General features: G+C 43.0%; 1 protein-coding gene across 13 annotated transcripts in view; it reads left to right on the forward strand.

Moving 5' to 3' along the window:
• Nucleotides 1–5,580: 5,580 nt before the first annotated feature.
• LOC134480330 (uncharacterized) overlaps nucleotides 5,581–18,684 on the forward strand; it is a 36,892-nt gene continuing 23,788 nt past the window's right edge. For 5 of the 13 annotated variants that reach the window (XM_087564545.1, XM_087564542.1, XM_087564546.1 and 2 more), the window contains exon 1: nucleotides 16,304–16,701. The gene's annotated coding sequence lies outside the window, so the exon portion shown is untranslated. 13 annotated transcript variants of the gene reach the window in all.

Raw genomic sequence — 18,684 nt, forward strand, 5'->3', positions numbered from 1 at the left:
TTTCATGAAGTCATTGTTTTTGAGATCTCTGTAGTACTCCATTGTGTAGATGAACCACACTTTCTGTTTCCATTCCTCTGTTGAAGGGCATCTGGGATCTTTTCATTTTCTGACTATTATAAATACAGCTGCTAAGAACATGGTGGAGCATGTGCCTTGTTGTATGTTGGAGCAGCTTTTGGGTATATGTGCAAGAGAGGTACAGCTGGGTCCTCAGCTAGTGAAATGTCTAATTTTCTGAGGAACCTCCAGACTGATATACAGAATGGTTGTACCAGTCTGCAATCTCACCAACAATGGAGGAGTGTTCCTATTTCTCACATCCGTGCAAGCATCTTCTATAGCCTGAGTGTTTGATCTTACCCATTCAGACTGGAGTGAGGTGGAATCTCAGGGTTGTTTTGATTTGCATTTCCCACATAACTAAAGATGTTGAACATTTCTTTTGGTGCTTCTCAGCCACTCCATATTCCTCAGCTATGAATTCTTTGTTTAGCTCTGAACTGCAATTTTTAATAGGGTTATTAGTCTCCCTGCAGTCCAACTTCATGAGTTCTTGTATATTTTGGATATTAGCCCTCTATCAGTTCTAGGATTAGTAAAGGTCTTTTCCCAATCTGTTGGTTGCTGTTTTGTCCTAACCACAGTGTCCTTTGTCTTACAGAAGCTTTGTACCTTTATGAGGTCCCATTTGTCTATTCTTGATCTTAGAGCATAAGCCATTCGTGTTTTGTTCAGGAAATTTTTTCCAGTGTCCATGTGTTCAAGATTCTTCCCTGCTTTTGCTTCTATTAGTTTGAGTGATCTGGTTTGATGTAGAGGTCCTTGATCCACCCGGACTTAAGCTTTACACAGGGCAATAAGAAGGGGATGATTTGTACTCCTCCATATGCTGACCTACATTTGAACCAGCACCCTTTGCTAAAAATGCTATCCTTTTTCCACTGGAAGCTTTTGTCTCCTTTGTCAAAAATCAAGGGACCATAGGTGTGCTGGTTCATTTCTGGGTCTGCAGTTCTATTCCACTGGTCTATCTTCCTGTCTCTATACCAAAGCCATACAGTTTTATCACTAATGCTCTGTAAACTGCTTGAGTTCAGGGATGGTGATTCCCAGGGAAGTCCTTTTATTGTTGAGGATACTTTTAGCTATCCTGCGTTACTTGTTATTCCAAATGAATTTGCAAATTGTTCTGTCTAACCCTATGAAGAATTGGAATCGAATTTTGATGGAGATTGCATTGCAACTGTAGGTCACTTTGGGAAAATGGCCATTTTTACTATCTTCATACTGCCAAGCCATGAACATGGGAGATCTTTCCATTTTCTGAGATCTTCTTCAATTTCTTTCTTCATATCATAAAGTTCTTGTCACACAGATCTTTCACTTGTTTGATAAACGTCACACTGAGGTATTTTTATATGATTTGGGACTATTATGAAAGGTGTCATTTCCCTAATTTCTTTCTCAGCTTGTTTATCTTTTGTGTAGAGGAAGGCTACTGATTTGTTTGAGTTAATTTTATACCCAGCCACTTTGCTGAAGTTGTTTATCATGCTTAGGAGTTCTCTGTTGTAACTTTTGTGGTGTCCCATGTATACTACCCTATCCTCTGCAACAGTGATATTTTGACTTCTTCCTCTCCAATCTGTATCCTTTTCACCTCCCTTTTTTGTCTGAGTTCTGGCTAATGCTGGGGACAACATACAATGGAGACATCTCAGTAGCCCGCAGTAGCTCTTTGTAAAAACTGGTTGTTTCCATTTCTCCAAACCTTAGCCCTGGACAACGGCTGTATCGATTTCATTGGTGTGTGACTGCCTATCAGTTGGCCTTGGTGTGCACAATTATTGTATTATATCTGACTTTCCTACTTCTTTCTCCTTCTGCTCTGGTGAATTCTGTGAAACTAGATGCTCCTTGATGTTATGATTCTTAGACAATTGGAAATTGATGCATAGGGGCACAGCACAGCACAGCCCTAGTGGCCCAGGTGGATACTGTGTATTCTCATCTTGGAAAAAAAATGTAATAACTGCAGAATTGTAGTTCTAGATTAGGGTTTTACTTGCAAAGACAGCTTGAAGAAAATAAGAGAAAATGAATTAGAGCCAACATTGGGACCCTAAGAAAGGAAAAAGTTATTGAAGTTAGGAAGTAAGTTTTACATAATATTATAGACTGGTTAAGGAAGTATAGAATATATAAAATAATATACTAGTAAACTAAGTCTAACTACTGGAACCCTTATGAGAGTCATTGTGTGCAAGGAACAGAGCGCTAGTGGAATTAGTGTGCTAAGGGTTAACTTGATTCTTTCTGGCCACTGCCTGGCAGTTTTGCCTATGTCATTTATCATTAGAGTGTCACAGGAAAATGCAATTAGCTGATCTGGGAGCTTTGGATTCTGAAGTATAAAAGTAAAGAGTTAAAGTTCAAATAATGATACGTTTACAATTATTATTATTATATTGGCCACAGGCCTGGGTATAGGGCAAGCCTGAAACTTTGGGGAACAGTTGTAATTCTTAGTTCTTGGTGGGATGTAGTCATTCTTTGCATTTGATTTGGCAATGATTATAAAATGTCATTTTTCTACACGCTTTTGCATCATGAATAAAGGAGTGGGGCAAGAGAAAGGCTACAGAACATGTGAAGAGTAAATGAGAGAGAGCATCAGGGAGTGAATGAGAGAGTACATGACAGAGCTAATGTAAGAACAAATGTGAGAGCGAATGAGAGAGCATGAGAAGAGCATGTGAAGAGTGAGTGGAGAGAGAATGTGAGGTGTGTTTGAAGAGTGTGTGTGAGAATGAAAGGGTAATGAACAGACGTGTGCATGAGAGTGGGAGTTTGAGTAAAGAAAACTGCAATAAAAAAGGCAGAGTGCACAAAAGAATGCAAAGTGACTGTAGCCACAAACTGTGTGTATGTGTGTATGTGTGTGTGTGTTAGAGAGAGAGAGACAGAGACAGAGACAGAGAGACAGAGTGAGAGAGACAGAGAGAGATTCAGAGTGAGAGAGAGAGAGACAGAGAGAGAGAGAGTGACAGAGAGAATCACGTTAAGCCTTGAAATTGCCTATCAGATTGTACCTAAAGAGTAATCTGTGGATATGTATTATGCGCCTTCCAGATAACCCTGCTTCCTGTTGAGAACTCTGATCCTGTGACAAAGGGCCAGGAAAGTCTGAAAGAACGGCTACAACCTTGGGGCCAGAGGATAAACTTTTTGGCCTAGACCTCCTAATTTATCTTTTCACCTGAAGCCTTAATATTAAAATTTTCTTACTGGGATAAAACTATGATCCTGGTGAGCGTCTTGTTTCTTGGATGCTCAATCAGTTCTTTGTTGTCACAGACTGTTTGAGCTTACTCCAGTCACTGGGACTTATTCACACCTTCAAGTTTCCTGAACTTTTCAGATTTCTAACATTCGTGGCAAACTGAGTGACAAAAGATATGAATGTTGAGCACTTCCCTGGGGTCCAGTGCATATGGAGCTATGGGTGTGTGGATCTGGTAAGTCCCTAGGAGTTACTCTAAGATAGTAGGACTGTGCTCTTAGGACCCCTGCCTGACCTCACTTCACTTTGCCACCTTTGTGGGCTTCTACTCTGCTGCTCTGAGAAGAACTGAAAACTAATGGAATAGATGTGTAGCCTCCCATTACCTTTGTCATTGTTAGGATATTAGTAGGATAGGTTTGATTGAAATATACTCTCAGAAATATTAACAACCATTGCTTCTTGTGTACCATCTGGAGGAAGTACCAAGTTCACAGACAGTTCTTCACAAATTTCCCAAAGCCAGCAAATTGGAGCATGAAGAAGCCAAGTCCAAGGCATTCAAAACCAGCATCCTCACCAATGACCCCAGGAAAGGCTTTGTTAGAAGAAGGGAGGTACTGAGACAGTTGGCCCACATACAGTCAGAGAAGACTGTGCCAGGAGAATTGGGGAAGGATTGTGGGAGAGAGTAATTAGGTATCAGTAGTCAGTGAGCAAGATGTAAAGTGAAAAAGAAAAAAATATATAAATAGAAATAAAATAAAGTCTTTAACAAAATGGGACACAATGTATTGCTGAACTAACTCTACTGTGTTTAAACTTGCACACATTTGAAAATCTAGAGAGACTAGATGTGATAAAGTAGGATGCCCTTGTCATTTACATATACTATGTTCACAGCAAAGATATATGAAGTAGATAACATGCAGTTCAAAGATCCACTGTTCCCTCACATCTGTGTGGATCTGTTTCCCTTTATCAGGACTGTGGAGGCCTCTGCTCATCCAGGTGTCAGGGCTCAACCAAAATGCAGTCCCCTATGATCTCTGGCCAAGTGCTCTTCTGTTCCCAATAGAACTCTGCCTCAGGCTGCAGACGCACTGAAGGGCCAGCCTTCACCTTCAGGGCACAACCACTCTTTCAGTCTTTCCAGGCTCTCTGTTTCTCAACTGGAGGCTTCAGCAGAGGCCTTTCATCTCAATAACAGAAGCTTACCTAATCCATAACATTGGGAAGCCATCCTACACTCCTGATTGGCTGGTTACCTGAGACCAAACAACATAGCTCTCTTCTTTCTACCTGTTTTCCTGATTTGAAAGTAAATAATGTGATCATCTGTGGTGTTGGTGGTAAGAATAAAATGCTTAACATGAATAATAGGCCCATGCAGAGCATGGGCTTCACATTCTAGGTACAGAGTGAAGAGCTAGAGGGAATTACCAAAGAAAACAATAAGAATCCTAAAAACAATTACAGATAATCAAACGAAATAAAACAAAAGCAAAAGCAAAAAAAAATACCTTGTGGGTCCTGAAATTAAAGGCATGTATTGACTCTGCTCAGCTTTGTAGGTATTTCCAATAAAAAGCAAACAAACAAACAAACAAACAGCCTTATTACAGTTGCAGCATTTGCAGGAGAGAAAGCTGGGAGATGTCCTGTGCTGCTGCCCCCATGCTGTGATTCTGCAGCAACAACTTCCTTGGGAATAAGAACCTGTATGCAGTGGGATCCCTTGCTGGGCCTGTCATCTCAAAAATAGGGGCTTCCCTAATCCAAAACCTTGGAATCCAGTTTACTTCAAGCCAGGAATGAAGTCAACCATCATTAGTGAAAGAGCAAAGTAATAATTACATAGGAAAAAATATGTGCCTTAATCAGAAAAGATCCTCAACTTCTATGGCCTCCACAATCTCCACCCCTCTATTCTGAGCTTGACATAGTGATGTTGTATAACTCCAGATGGTAGGAAAAGGCAGATTTCTTCCCAGAAAAGTCATACATGATTTTCACCCTAACATATGTGAGGTTAGTTGGCATCGTTTCACAGAGTCAGTGTAGCGGGGCGCAATAACATTCGCCACCACAAGATGGCGCTGGCTTCCACTGTGCCCCACGTGGAAGGCCGAGATAGTTTCGCCATTACAAGATGGCACTGGCCTCCTCCCCGCCAACCGACTTCCTTTCAGGAAGTTAACTGTGTGCGCATGTGCAAGAGTGCCTTCGTGCCAGGTCTTTGCCCACTCCGGGGCGTGCCTAATGAGATCATGGGTAAGCAACCAATCAGGTGTGGATGCGCCGCGCTAGGGTGTATATAAGCCGCGCCATGCTGGCGCCCCGCCGCCCTCTGTTATTAATAAATATAAGCATTTTGGCTACAGAAGGATTCGTGTGTTCCCGCGTATTCTTGCTGGCGAGAGACAGCGTGGGACATTTGGTGCCGAGAACCCGGGACGCCACGCCATCGCCAGGCGCCAAGAGGGGGTCTTCCGCCTGCGGAAGGAATCCAGAACTGTAGTGTTTAAAAGGTAGGCCCTGAGAGACATGCGTCTTGATTTGTTCTACTTCACTCCCCTGCTAGATGCGGTGGAAGTTTTTATTATCGTTTTGGCAGCCCTCGGGCTTTCTTTATTGGCCTTTGAGTTTCTAGCTACTGCCAGATGGCGTCAGAGGTCGCATGGGAGCTGCCCAGCTGTAATAGCAAAGCAGAGAGTGCTGGAGGAGGTACAAGGCGGCATGTCAGAAACAGCGTTGGGTAAAAAATTAAAGAGCTCAAGGAAAAAAGATAATAAGCAGACAGTCCCCTCTGAAGACTTCAGATCTGCGGAGGCGAGAGATTGGGGAAAAAATGCCCCGGGAGAGAAAAAAGGAGGAGATAAAAGGAACACAGTATTTTAGGAGAAAAATTTTGTCTTTGTGCTTGTAAAAGGTGTGATTAGGCTCTGGAAGCTTCACAGAGTCATACTGATCAGACTTGATAGAGGTAGACCGCCTGAAAATTTATTCAGGAGAATCAAACAAAAGGACATCTCAACGCCCACGCACAGCTTGATGGAGTTAATGTAATTGGGTTGTGAGTAAAAATATTCAGGACTGTGTTTCACTTCCATACCATTTGTGAATGTCAGTCGGGCTGCTTAGATATCCCGTAATATATCTCAGTATCTTACAGGAATTTGGTTTCAACACGTTGATGGACTAGTCCAGGAATTGAGACAATCCATCGTCCATATCAACTCCACTCGAGTGGATAGTCACCATGGAAGTGGTGGGAAAGGGAAAATCCTACCTCTCTGCTGATACCATCTGTTTTTTCCCCTCTTTGTCTATTGTCTGTCCTTGGTGCACCAAGCTGTCCCTGTATGTCAGTTTATGTCTGTGGTTTTTGTTTCTTGTTGCTTAAATGTTTTATGTTTCATGTTCAAAAGAAAAAATGGTGAAAACTTTATCTGTCAATCGTTCACATCTTGATTTGGTTTTAACTCGTTTCAAAAAGGAACAAATGAATAAAAAGCAGCTTCTATCGGCCTTTGAAGCCCTGCACATGTAGCCAGGAGTCTAGGTCAGCTGGAGAAGCTGCCCAGGGGCTAAGCGTCTGCACGAGCTGATCTTAAAGGCGCCAGCAGCTCCTCAGCTTCTTTGGTGCAAGAGCTGATAGCTGTTTCTCTTAGAAAAATCCCTGACTTCTTCTTTGACTCAACAGGTGACAAGGTGCTTCTCTTAAAATCATAGCTAAAAAGGTAAAAATGGTGTTTGGTCTAAATATTAAGATATGTGTAGCCACTTCAATTTTGTTTCTCATTGGTTTTAAATGTATAAATATGCTCTACGTGCCTTGGTTATGGGCTATTGTCTTTCAAGTTATTAGATATGGTTAAAAAGGTATAACATTGGTAACAGAAAGTTGGCTTAAAACTAATTTGGATAAAGTCATTCTAGACCACATGTGACATGGGCCAACCTAGGGAAACAGGTCTAAATTGAGATAATATTTTTATGGAATTCTTATTCTAGAAACCAGGCTTCTAAAAGATTTTAGGGCAATGTCTCTTTGTTCAGGTATTGGAGACCACACCATCGTGCATTCATTTGTAGGAACTGACAGTCAAACTTTGTAACAGTGTTTTGGAGACTGGATTTTAGAGGCTAGTTTGTTAGAAGTTGAGTTTTGCTTTCCAAAGTTGTGATTTGCCCTGAAGTTATCTGTATTTTGATGCTAATTCCACTGCCCCAAGAACAGCTGCCTAGTCACATACTCAGGACTCAGGTGACTTTCCAAAGTTGTGGCTGTGTTCTGGTGTTACAAGGAGAACTTAAAGATTGTGATTAAGGATTGCCAGTGTTACATTGACTAACTCAAATTTATTTGTAATTAAGAAAAAATCAAACAGATAGAGATTGTTACAAGATTTACGAAGGATTGATGAGGTTTTGAAACTTGTGAGAGCATTACAGCCAGTTTGTTTACTCCAACTGCCATTTCAAGATTGATTCAGAGGATTGTTTTTATGCAATTTATTTACGTCCTGGCGATTGTGAGTTTCCATTTCGTGAGCTTGCTTATAATTTTAGAGAGCCCATAAAGTGATATCATTAAAAATTTTTACAAAAGAATGGCTAATAGCCTTATATTATGTAATTTTGTCACTTCTTCAATGTAAGAAGTCAGAACTTTAAATCTTTCAGTGTATATGGAAACTTTTACTACAAACTTTTGCTCTCAAAATGAGCTTTAAAATTTGGGGAGTAGCTGTTGCACTACTCCAGAAAAGAATATTTGAAACTAATTTTAAGCTTCTAAGGATATGTTAATTGGCTAAGTACCTCACCTTACCAGAGGACTTAGGTCTTTGTTATCCACATTGGAGATAAAGCTTCAGTTGTGTTAATACAAAATTGTAGGCTAGAGTCATGGAAGTATTTTAAAAAGAAACCTGGTAAAACATCTTATTCCAAACAACAGTTAAATTGGTTATTACAAAATACTGATATTTGGCCTATTACATATACAAATTTTTCAGGCAAAATTGATAATTTTACTCTTTACATGCTTTTGTACTTCCTATATATTTGTGCATACAACCCATAGGAAATGAGCTTACTGTGTTTATAGGTGGTTCATCTAATGAAAAGGCTACATGTATGATTGGATCACTTGTTTATTCTCTTGAGTTTCTGCTGCTTCAACACAGATTATTAATTTCTGTGGTTTAGCCACTGTTTTTAAATCAAGCTTTCAATTCACATACTGATAGCCAATGTATGGCTTGTGGTTTACAATTGATTTCAATTACTTAATTCTTTACTAGAGACCGGTTTTCTATTTAAAATCAATTTCAGTGTGATTGTCTGACAACTCACTGTCCTTTCAGTGTCTGGCTCAGACAACTAAACAAAACCATAGCCCCAGCTCTTTGAAAATGGTAATGGAGTTAATATGGAAAGAAGAAGACTCCATTTGCTTACTTTCAATTTCCAGCCTCACCCTCCCAGTTCAGGGATTTCTAGTACAACTAAATCTAGGCAATATTTACAGGTTTTGACATTTCTAATTAATGCTTATGTTTAGGTAAATAAAGCTGGTGAGGGGCTGAAGAGATGGCTTAGTGGTTAAGAGCACTAAGTACTGTTCCTTAACAGACCATTTAAGAACTCAAACTAGATTGCCTAGACTCCTTAACAAGGGAGGACAATGATACCAGACAGATTATAGGCCTTACATAGGAACAATTAGTCAAAAAATCTCATTCTTTATATATCCAAAACAATAATGCTAGAAACAATAATTTGGTATACAAGTCAATTTATAAATACAAGTGCTCAGTGTCCTCAATTCAATCCTCGAGGACTTACCTTAATAAATAATATCTTAACTATATCTTAATAAATAAAAAGGGGGAGTTATCCCTGTATGCTAAATAATGCTCCTTTTATTTCAATTTTAAAATTTGGATGCAAAACTTTATGGCACCCTACAACTAGGCATACTTCTGCCTAGGTGAAATAGAAAGATTCACATATTGACATGATCCTGTCCAGATATTGTATATGGGGAAGAGGGAATGTTTGTGTTTTTTCTACAGGATGCTACAAGAGTGTGCCAGCTGCCAGAGGTGGTTGCTGAGACTTGCTGATCCTGGTTACATAAAGATTCAGCTCCCCTGGTTCGGGTCCCTGGAGTCATTCCTCTGCCCTGAGAAGAAGATGGAAGATTCCCCCTCATCTTTTGTCATCACAGAGATTTTGGCGTTGCTGCAGTCCATGTTACCGCTGCGTGTGTCCCGTCCCACTGTGGCCTGCTCTCTGACCCTCTGTGCACTGCTGCTTGCAGGAAAAGACTGGACTCCAGCCGTTGCTGCCCCCCTCATTCCCCTGGTGACTCTTGCTGCCTTAACTGGTATTGTCATCTTGCAGTCTATACCTTCACAGGAATGCCACCTGCATAAAGCTGCTGTGGACTGGGGAACTCTGTCCTGGTTATGCAGATCTCAGACATGGTTCCATTGCCTGCTGGTTGTTCCAGAGAAGAATGACTGATCCCGAACTGTCCTGGGAAAGACCTTGACACTTTCGCTGCTATTGTAGCAGCCATTTACTGCTATAGCCATTGTGTCTACAGTGTCTGGAGTTACCCTCCCCCAATCTATGGTTAGAGAAGCACAGTGGGTGAACTTTCCGGAGTAGTTGTTAACAATTGGGAATTCTAAATTTTATTATAGGAGCGGCTTGACTATGGCCCTTGGTGGTAACAGCTGAGGTGAACCAGATGAGGTGCCCACTACTTATCTGGAGTGGCTCTGTTTGGTGCAGCCCTATGCTGTGGATTAGTGTTCATGCTATGGTTGGTTTGCAAAATCAGATCTCAACAGAAACTTGACGAGTTCGTTGTCACTCAAGCACTTGTGGCCATTGAACAAGGGCCCCCCCGCTGAAATTTGGTTATCTATCTTCAAAAATTAGTCGGTATCTGAGTTCTCTGCTCTTGCACCCCATGGATCTGTGGATCCATTGCACTGGGATGAGAGACACTCAATGATTCTTTGATCAGCCCTTCCACATCGCTGAGGTTTCCTCATTGCACGTGATAGGATGATCATGACTTCCCCACTAACTCATTTTCTGGCTGGCCTCTTTTTAGAGTTTGCCCTAGGTCACTTAACAGTTACTGTCACACAGCACTGTGGTATCCAGAGATGGGCAACTTTCCTCATGCACAGTACATGGGGCCCGGTGGCGATAGGGTTACCCTTCGACAGATAAGGCTGTGACATAGAGGAACGACCTAAGACAGGAGCCACAGCAGATGGACATAACTGCAGAGACCTAGACCAGCCTAGAAAATAATTTATTATTAATTAATAAAATAATAAGGGGTAGATGTAGAGGGCCGCAATAACATTCGCCACCACAAGATGGCGCTGGCTTCCACTGTGCCCCATGTGGAAAGCCGAGATAGTTTCGCCATTACAAGATGGCGCCAGCCGACTTCCTTTCAGGAAGTTAATTGTATGCGCATGTGCAAGAGTACCTTTGTGCCAGGTCTTTGCCCACTCTGGGGCGTGCCTAATGAGATCATGGGTAAGCAACCAATCAGGTGTGGATGCGCCCCGCTATGGTATATATAAGCCGCACCATGCTGGCGCCCTGCCGCCCTCTATTATTAATAAATATAAGCATTTTGGCTACAGAAGGATTCGTGTGTTCCCGCGTATTCTTTTTTTTTTTTTCTTTTATTAACTTGAGTATTTCTTATATGCATTTCGAGTGTTACTCCCTTTCCCGGTTTCCGGGCAAACATCCCCCTCCTCCCTCCCCTACTTTATGGGTGTTGCCCTCCCCATCCTCCCCCCCTTGCCACCCTCCCCCCAACAATCTAGTTCACTGGGGGTTCAGTCTTAGCAGGACCCAGGGCTTCTCCTTCCACTGGTGCTCTTACTAGGATATTCATTGCTACCTATGAGGTCAGAGTCCAGGGTCAGTCCATGTATAGTCTTTAGGTAGTGGCTTAATCCCTGGAGGCTCTGGTTGCTTGGCATTGTTGTACATATGGGGTCTTGAGCCCCTTCAAGCTCTTCCAGTCCTTTCTCTGATTCCTTCAACGGGGGTCCTATTCTCAATTCAGTGGTTTGCTGCTGGCATATGCCGCTGTGTTTGCTGTATTCTGGCTGTGTCTCTCGGGAGAGATCTACACCCTGCTCCTGTCGGCCTGCACTTCTTTGCTTCATCCATCTTGTCTAATTGGATGGCTGTATATGTATGGGCCACATGTGGGGCAGGCTCTGAATGGGTGTTCCTTCTGTGTCTGTTTTAATCTTTGCCTCTCTATTCCCTGCTAAGGGTATTCTTGTTCCCCTTTTAAAGAAGGAGTGAAGTATTCACATTTTGATCATCCGTCTTGAGTTTCATTTGTTCTAGGCATCTAGGGTAATTCAAGCATTTGGGCTAATAGCCACTTATCAATGAGTGCATACCATGTGTGTTTTTCTGTGATTGGATTACCTCACTCAGGATGATATTTTCCAGTTCCGACCATTTGCCTACAAATTTCATGAAGTCATTGTTTTTGATAGCTGAGTAATATTCCATTGTGTAGATGTACCACATTTTCTGTATCCATTCCTCTGTTGAGGGCATCTGGGTTCTTTCCAGCTACTGGCTATTATAAATAAGGCTGCAATGAACATAGTGGGCATGTGTCTTTTTTATATGTTGGGGCATCTTTTGGGTATATGCCCAAGAGAGGTATAGCTGGATCCTCAGGCAGTTCAATGTCCAATTTTCTGAGGAACCTCCAGACTGATTTCCAGAATGGTTGTACCAGTCTGCAATCCCACCAATAATGGAGGAGTGTACCTCTTTCTCCGCATCCTCACCAGCATCTGCTGTGACCTGAGTTTTTGATCTTAGCCATTCTCACTGGTGTGAGGTGAAATCTCAGGGTTGTTTTGATTTGCATTTCCCTTATGACTAAAGATGTTGAACATTTCTTTAGGTGTTTCTCAGCCATTCGGCATCCCTCAGCTGTGAATTCTTTGTTTAGCTCTGAACCCCATTTTTTTTTATTAACTTGAGTATTTCTTATATACATTTCGAGTGTTATTTCCTTTCCCGGTTTCCGGGCAAACATCCCCCTCCCCCCTCCCCTTCCTTATGGGTGTTCCCCTCCCAACCCTCCCCCCATTGCCGCCCTCCCCCCATAGACTAGTTCACTGGGGGTTCAGTCTTAGCAGGACCCAGGGCTTCCCCTTCCACTGGTGCTCTTACTAGGATATTCATTGCTACCTATGGGGTCAGAGTCCAGGGTCAGTCCATGTACAGTCTTTAGGTAGTGGCTTAGTCCCTGGAAGCTCTGGTTGCTTGGCATTGTTGTACTTTTTGAACCCCATTTTTTAATAGGGTTATTTGACTCCCTGCGGTCTACCTTCTTGAGTTCTTTGTATATTTTGGATATAAGGCCTCTATCTGTTGTAGGATTGGTAAAGATCTTTTCCCAATCTGTTGGTTGCCATTTTGTCCTAACCACAGTGTCCTTTGCCTTACAGAAGCTTTGCAGTTTTATGAGATCCCATTTGTCGATTCTTGATCTTAGAGCATAAGCCATTGGTGTTTTGTTCAGGAAATTTTTTCCAGAGCCCATGTGTTCCAGATGCTTCCCTAGTTTTTCTTCTATTAGTTTGAGTGTGTCTGGCTTGATGTGGAGGTCCTTGATCCACTTGGACTTAAGCTTTGTACAGGGTGATAAGCATGGATCTATCTGCATTCTTCTACATGTTGACCTCCAGTTGAACGAGCACCATTTTCTGAAAATGCTATCTTTTTTCCATTTGATGGTTTTGGCATCTTTGTCAAAAATCAAGTGCCCATAGGTGTGTGGGATTATTTCTGGGTGTTCAATTCTGTTCCATTGGTCTATCTGTCTGTCTCTGTACCAATACCATGCAGTTTTTATCACTATTGCTCTGTAATACTGCTTGAGTTCAGGGATAGTGATTCCCCCTGATGTCCTTTTATACTGAGGATAGTTTTAGCTATCCTGGGTTTTTTGTTATTCCAGATGAATTTGCAAATTGTTCTGTCTAACTCTTTGAAGAATTGGATTGGTATTTTGATGGGGATTGCATTGAATCTGTAGATCGCTTTGGTAAAATGGCCATTTTTACTATATTAATCCTGCCAATCCATGAGCATGGAAGATCTTTCCATCTTCTGAGGACTTCTTCAATTTCTTTCTTCAGAGTCTTGAAGTTCTTATTGTACAGATCTTTTACTTGCTTAGTTAACGTCACACCGAGGTACTTTATATTATTTGGGTCTATTATGAAGGGTGTCGTTTCCCTGATTTCTTTCTCGGCTTTTTTCTCTTTTGTGTAGAGGAAGGCTACAGATTTATTTGAGTTGATTTTATACCCAGCCACTTTGCTGAAGTTGTTTATCAGCTTTAGTAGTTCTCTGGTGGAACTTTTGGGATCACTTAAATATACTATCATATCATCTGCAAATAGTTATATTTTGACTTCTTCTTTTCCGATCTGTATCCCCTTGACCTCCTTTTGTTTTCTGATTGCTCTGGCTAGAACTTCAACAACTGTATTGAATAAGTAGGGAGAGAGTAGGCAGCCTTGTCTAGTCCCTGATTTTAGTGGTATTGCTTCAAGTTTCTCTCCATTTAGTTTAATGTTAGCAATTGGTTTGCTGTATATGGCTTTTATTATGCTTAGGTATGGGCCTTGAATTCCTATTCTTTCCAGGACTTTTATCATGAAGGGTTTCTGCGTATTCTTGCTGGCGAGAGACAGCGCGGGACAGAGTCACCACACCCGGGATAAGAACACAGAAGCCACAGATGACAATGCCAAATGGACTCCCTCCTGAAATAATGGACCCATTAAAATTGAGGTTTAGCCTAACCTTAGGCCATTCCACTCCCTGCCCATCTGCCTGAGTTTTATGTTTGCTCTGAGTAAAAGATCAGAGTGTAGCGCCAAATATCCTCATGATTGGACTTGGAAATTCAGGAAGAATGATATTGGAGAAGGGATAGCCATGTGGTTACAATGTGGTAACTAGTTTCTGACCAGGAACCTCATCCTTAGCCAATGGGGACTTCAAGGCCAGGCCTCCTGCTTGTTCCAGTGCAGGCTAAGACTTGAGGGTCAGGCCAGCTCCTGAGCCCCACACAGGGCTGCCTGCATGCCCTTGTGACTGCATTAGAGCCAGAGTGCTCTCTGCCCAATCCCCTTCTCTCCTCTTTGTCACAGCCATTGTCCCCAAGAGCACTTGTCAAATACCTTTATACATCAATCTCAATCTCAAATTCAGGTTCCCAGAGAATCAATCCCTATAGCTGACCATGAATGAGGATTCACTGTGTGTGTGTGTGTGTGTGTGTATATATATATAATGTTTTAGAACACAGAATGGGGATTTTTAGTGAAAGCTTCATGGACATGTATGTTTGCTAGATCTCTTTGCACTGGGATCTTTCCACATGACTTAGATATCCTTGCCATGGGGTCATTACCCGTCACCTTGCCATTTCACTTTTGTTTTTCTTATCGATGCTACTGCTGTTTGACATAAGATCCAAGGATGAACTTCCATAATGGGTTATGGTTTCAGACTTGATTTACAGCCATGTGCCCCTCGGGTTGCTTCCTTTTGATCCTAGAGGTTGATTAATCTTTCCAGCAAGGCTTCCAGTACTTGATAGGATTGTGCTACATGCTGTCAGAGCAGAGTTACACAGAATTCACATGCTGGCCTTCCTCTGATGGTGCTTACCCTTGACTAGTCCTCAAACAGGGCAGCGTTTGGATAAAAAAACACTGCAAGCAAAGAAATCATATATGTGGGTCTACCCCTGGCTCTGTGAGAAATGAAAGAGGAATATGTCTTGGCTTACTGGAAGTCTTATCCCAAGTCTAGGGAAGGGGACTCCCAGAGATCACGAAGCCTTCTCCTCATCCATCGTAGTCTGTTTAGCCTGTGGCTTTCATTTGGTCGGTGTGATGACCTTAAAATGTTTCAGGTATTTCTGCCATGTTATGTCTGAATTATTTTTAATATTGCTGTGACCCTTTTCTAGCTTCTAGATGTAGATACATTAACTGATTAGAAGGTTTTATTTTTAAAGATTTATGTATTTATGTACATGAACACTCTGCGAGTGTGCCTGCATGTCAGAAGAGAGATTCAGACAGAAGAGGGCATTGGATCCCACTACAGATAGTTGTTGGTCACCATGTGGTTGCTGGGAATTGAACTTGGGAGCACTGGAGAAGCAGCGCTCTTAACCACCATGTCATCTCACCAGCCTGATAAAAAAGATTTTAAATTTCATTCTTTTTATGTTTGTTTGCAATCTTTCTTCTTGAGAACACTGTGATGGAATGTCCAAATGGTAATTAGTGGCGGTTGGTAGAAGGAGCCATATGTGTGATGCTGCCATATGTGTGAGGGGCTGGCAACAAGGTGCAGAGCCAAGACCATGGCCCCCTGCCCTGAGGCTTGCCTACTGGATGTGGGCTCTCAGCCCCATCAGGATGCCTTCAGGTAAGGACAGCAGGTGGTGGCTTGCACCCTGCTGAGCCGGCCTAGGAGAGTGGCAACCACAATCACCATGCCCAAGCCTCAAGCCTGGGGCAGCTGGAAGCTCTGGAGGCGATGGCCGCGGTTAGGTCAGGGTGGGCCTGGGGGCCGCAGAAGCCGCCCGGCCTCCGCCGAGCCCTGAGAGGGGACTGACTGGCCTGAGCGGAGCCGGGAGATCCGCACCACGCGCCTCCCCGTGTCACGCCTCCTGGTGTTCCCTGCACCGGGGAGTGGGCACACGTGTCCTTCCCACCCCGCCGCACGACCGCGCCCGAGCCGGGCCTCAGGGCACGCGGAGCTCGTGGGTGAGCGCCGGGCCTGAGGGGGCGGGGCGCGCGTGTTATATTTGGCGCCGGCAGCAGCGCGTGTGCCTGGGCGAGTTTTCCTTCCGCAGGTGCCCACAGCCAGGGAGCCGCCGCCCAAGCTGACTCCTCTCTCTCCCTCTCCGACCCCGGCAGGGCCCAGAGGTGATTCTGCCTGCACGATGTCCTCCTTCCTGGAGACGAGCTCTTCGCAGGCGCCACGTCGCGAACAAAGAGAGAAAAGAAAAAAATGAAAAGAAAAATCAGAAGAAGCTGACAGAGAAGGGGGCGGTAACGGCGTTGGGGGGTCACCTCGGCCACCGGAGGGCGCGCTAAGACAGTGGCGGGGTTTCCAACCGGGACTCCACCCTGCAGTTTCAAGGGAAGAAGCCGGGGCTAGTCCTGCCAGGGGACCTGGAGGCCTGGCGCCCGCGCGGACCCCTAGCCCGACCTCCGGTCTGCTCCCCAGGGACAGCAAGCCTCAAGCAGGGCGGTCTGCACCTTAAGAGCAGTATCATCAAGGTAGGTAGGAGACCCATGCCCGCCCGCGCCCCTCCTTAGGCTCCTTCTGCTCCCCTCCCCCGCCCTGGGAAAGCAGTGGCAGAAGGAGGCAATGCAAAGTGAGCCCATTGGGTAGGGGAAGGGAGGGTTCAGGGATGTATGGAGAGCTGAAGCAGGGATTGGAAAGCCTATGGCATTGGGAAAGAGTGGAGAGGTGCTCTGGAGTGTGCATGAGAGCTGTGCTCTGACATCCCCAGAGCAACTTGGGGCTGTCACACCTCTCCAGATGACTTGGAATTAAATGGCCTGTACCTGCCAGGGCAGGACAGGCATTTCAGAGGCAGCTTAGCCTGGTGGCACACTCCCTGTAATTTTTCCATTGTATGTTAAAGGACAGGGATCATAGGAAAATATTTCCTTAAAACCTCAGGCAATGAATGATTATTTAATAGATTTCTTCTGTTCTACTTTGTAATTGGTTGCCCCTTGCAAGAAATTGTATTTGGAGGATGTAAAATACACTCCTTCAATTACTCGGAGAAAGGGAACATAAACTGAGATTTCCTCTTTTTTAGCCTCCAAAAGCTCTGAGAGATTACAGTTCTGCATAATTTAATTCTTTCCTACCTGCTATGAGCAGGCCTCCAGATCAGCAAGTTCCTTGGGAATGGTTTTGCTTGTTTTTGTTTATTTTCCATGGTGCTGATTAGAAAGCCATGAATTGTTTTGTGAATTTTAAATTTCAAGAGGTGACACCCAGAGTTGATGGTGGTTTCCTTCAAACACTGCAGTGTAGTTGCAGCATAAAAAAAAATACTTCTTGTGACAAGAAGTGGAAAAAGAAAGTTGATTGAGCTAAGAAAAGTAGAGCCTTGAGCCAGATCAACCATTTGGCTTCCTCAAATATGGAGCAAGCATGGAATGTCGCTTTTTCAGAATCGAAGGGTGTTTTTAGGATAGGGCAGTGAATACTGTGTGGTGCTAACTGTCACTTTTGTGGCTGACAACCCTTAGGAGACAGGTCAGAATGTGTCAACAGCACAGAGTTGGCACTGGTGGTGTTTGAACTCAGAAGTGCTCAGGAACTGTGAAAGTTTCTCTGTTATCATCCTGGAGCCATCTAGTGAAATAGACCACTGTGATGCTGTGAAAGAGAGGCTGTTGTGAGGGCTGGAGAGATGGCTCAGTGGGTAAGAACACCAAGTGTTCTTCCAGAGGTCCTGAGTTCAAATCCCAGCAACCACATGGTGGCTCATAACCATCTGTAATGAGTACTGATGCCCTCTTCTGTTGTGTCTGAAGACAGATGCATTGTCTCACATATAAATAAATAAATCTTACAAAAGAGTGTCATCTACTGCAGTTTCTATGTGGACAGGGCACAGTTTAAGGGCTTTAAGATCAAATACACTGCCTGTCTTTAAAGATCAAGTGTATCACCTAACTTTTAAACCAAGAAATGTAGTGTCTTTTTTGCTGCTTCTGTACCTTTTAATGATGTATCTTTTCTCCTATAACATCATTTGTTTCCATAATAGTTCTTTTCAAGTATATATGATCATTGATCCTATTTGCAGAGCTATTCAATATTTCTGTTTTCATTGGTTAAATATCTGTGGTGAATTTGCATTGTGATATCAGTAAAATGCTATGTGAAAATTTTAGAGAATATATGGGTTTGGGTAATTATAATAACCTTTCCCCTCAAGTGGTGGCCTGTTTACACATTAAAAAGACTGGAATGTATTACCATCCATAGCAGGATTGATAGGGAAGCACAATGGACAGCAACAGTGTTGTTCCCTTTGACAGTTTTGAGAGCCAAGAATGAAGTGTGAGTTGCCTATTTGTGTCTTACAAAATCAAGGCTTAGTGTCATTACTGTAGGAGCCCATGGAAAAAATGATGAGTTTTTCAGAAATCACCAGTTAAAGAAATGGTGGTATTGCTTATATTTAACTCTGAGTTTCAAAATTATGTTTCATTTTTCTTTATTCCTTAATG

This window comes from Rattus norvegicus, chromosome 9, assembly GCF_021556685.1.
Source record: "Rattus norvegicus strain SHRSP/BbbUtx chromosome 9, alternate assembly SHRSP_T2T, whole genome shotgun sequence".
In the NCBI taxonomy this organism is placed as follows: domain Eukaryota; kingdom Metazoa; phylum Chordata; class Mammalia; order Rodentia; family Muridae; genus Rattus; species Rattus norvegicus.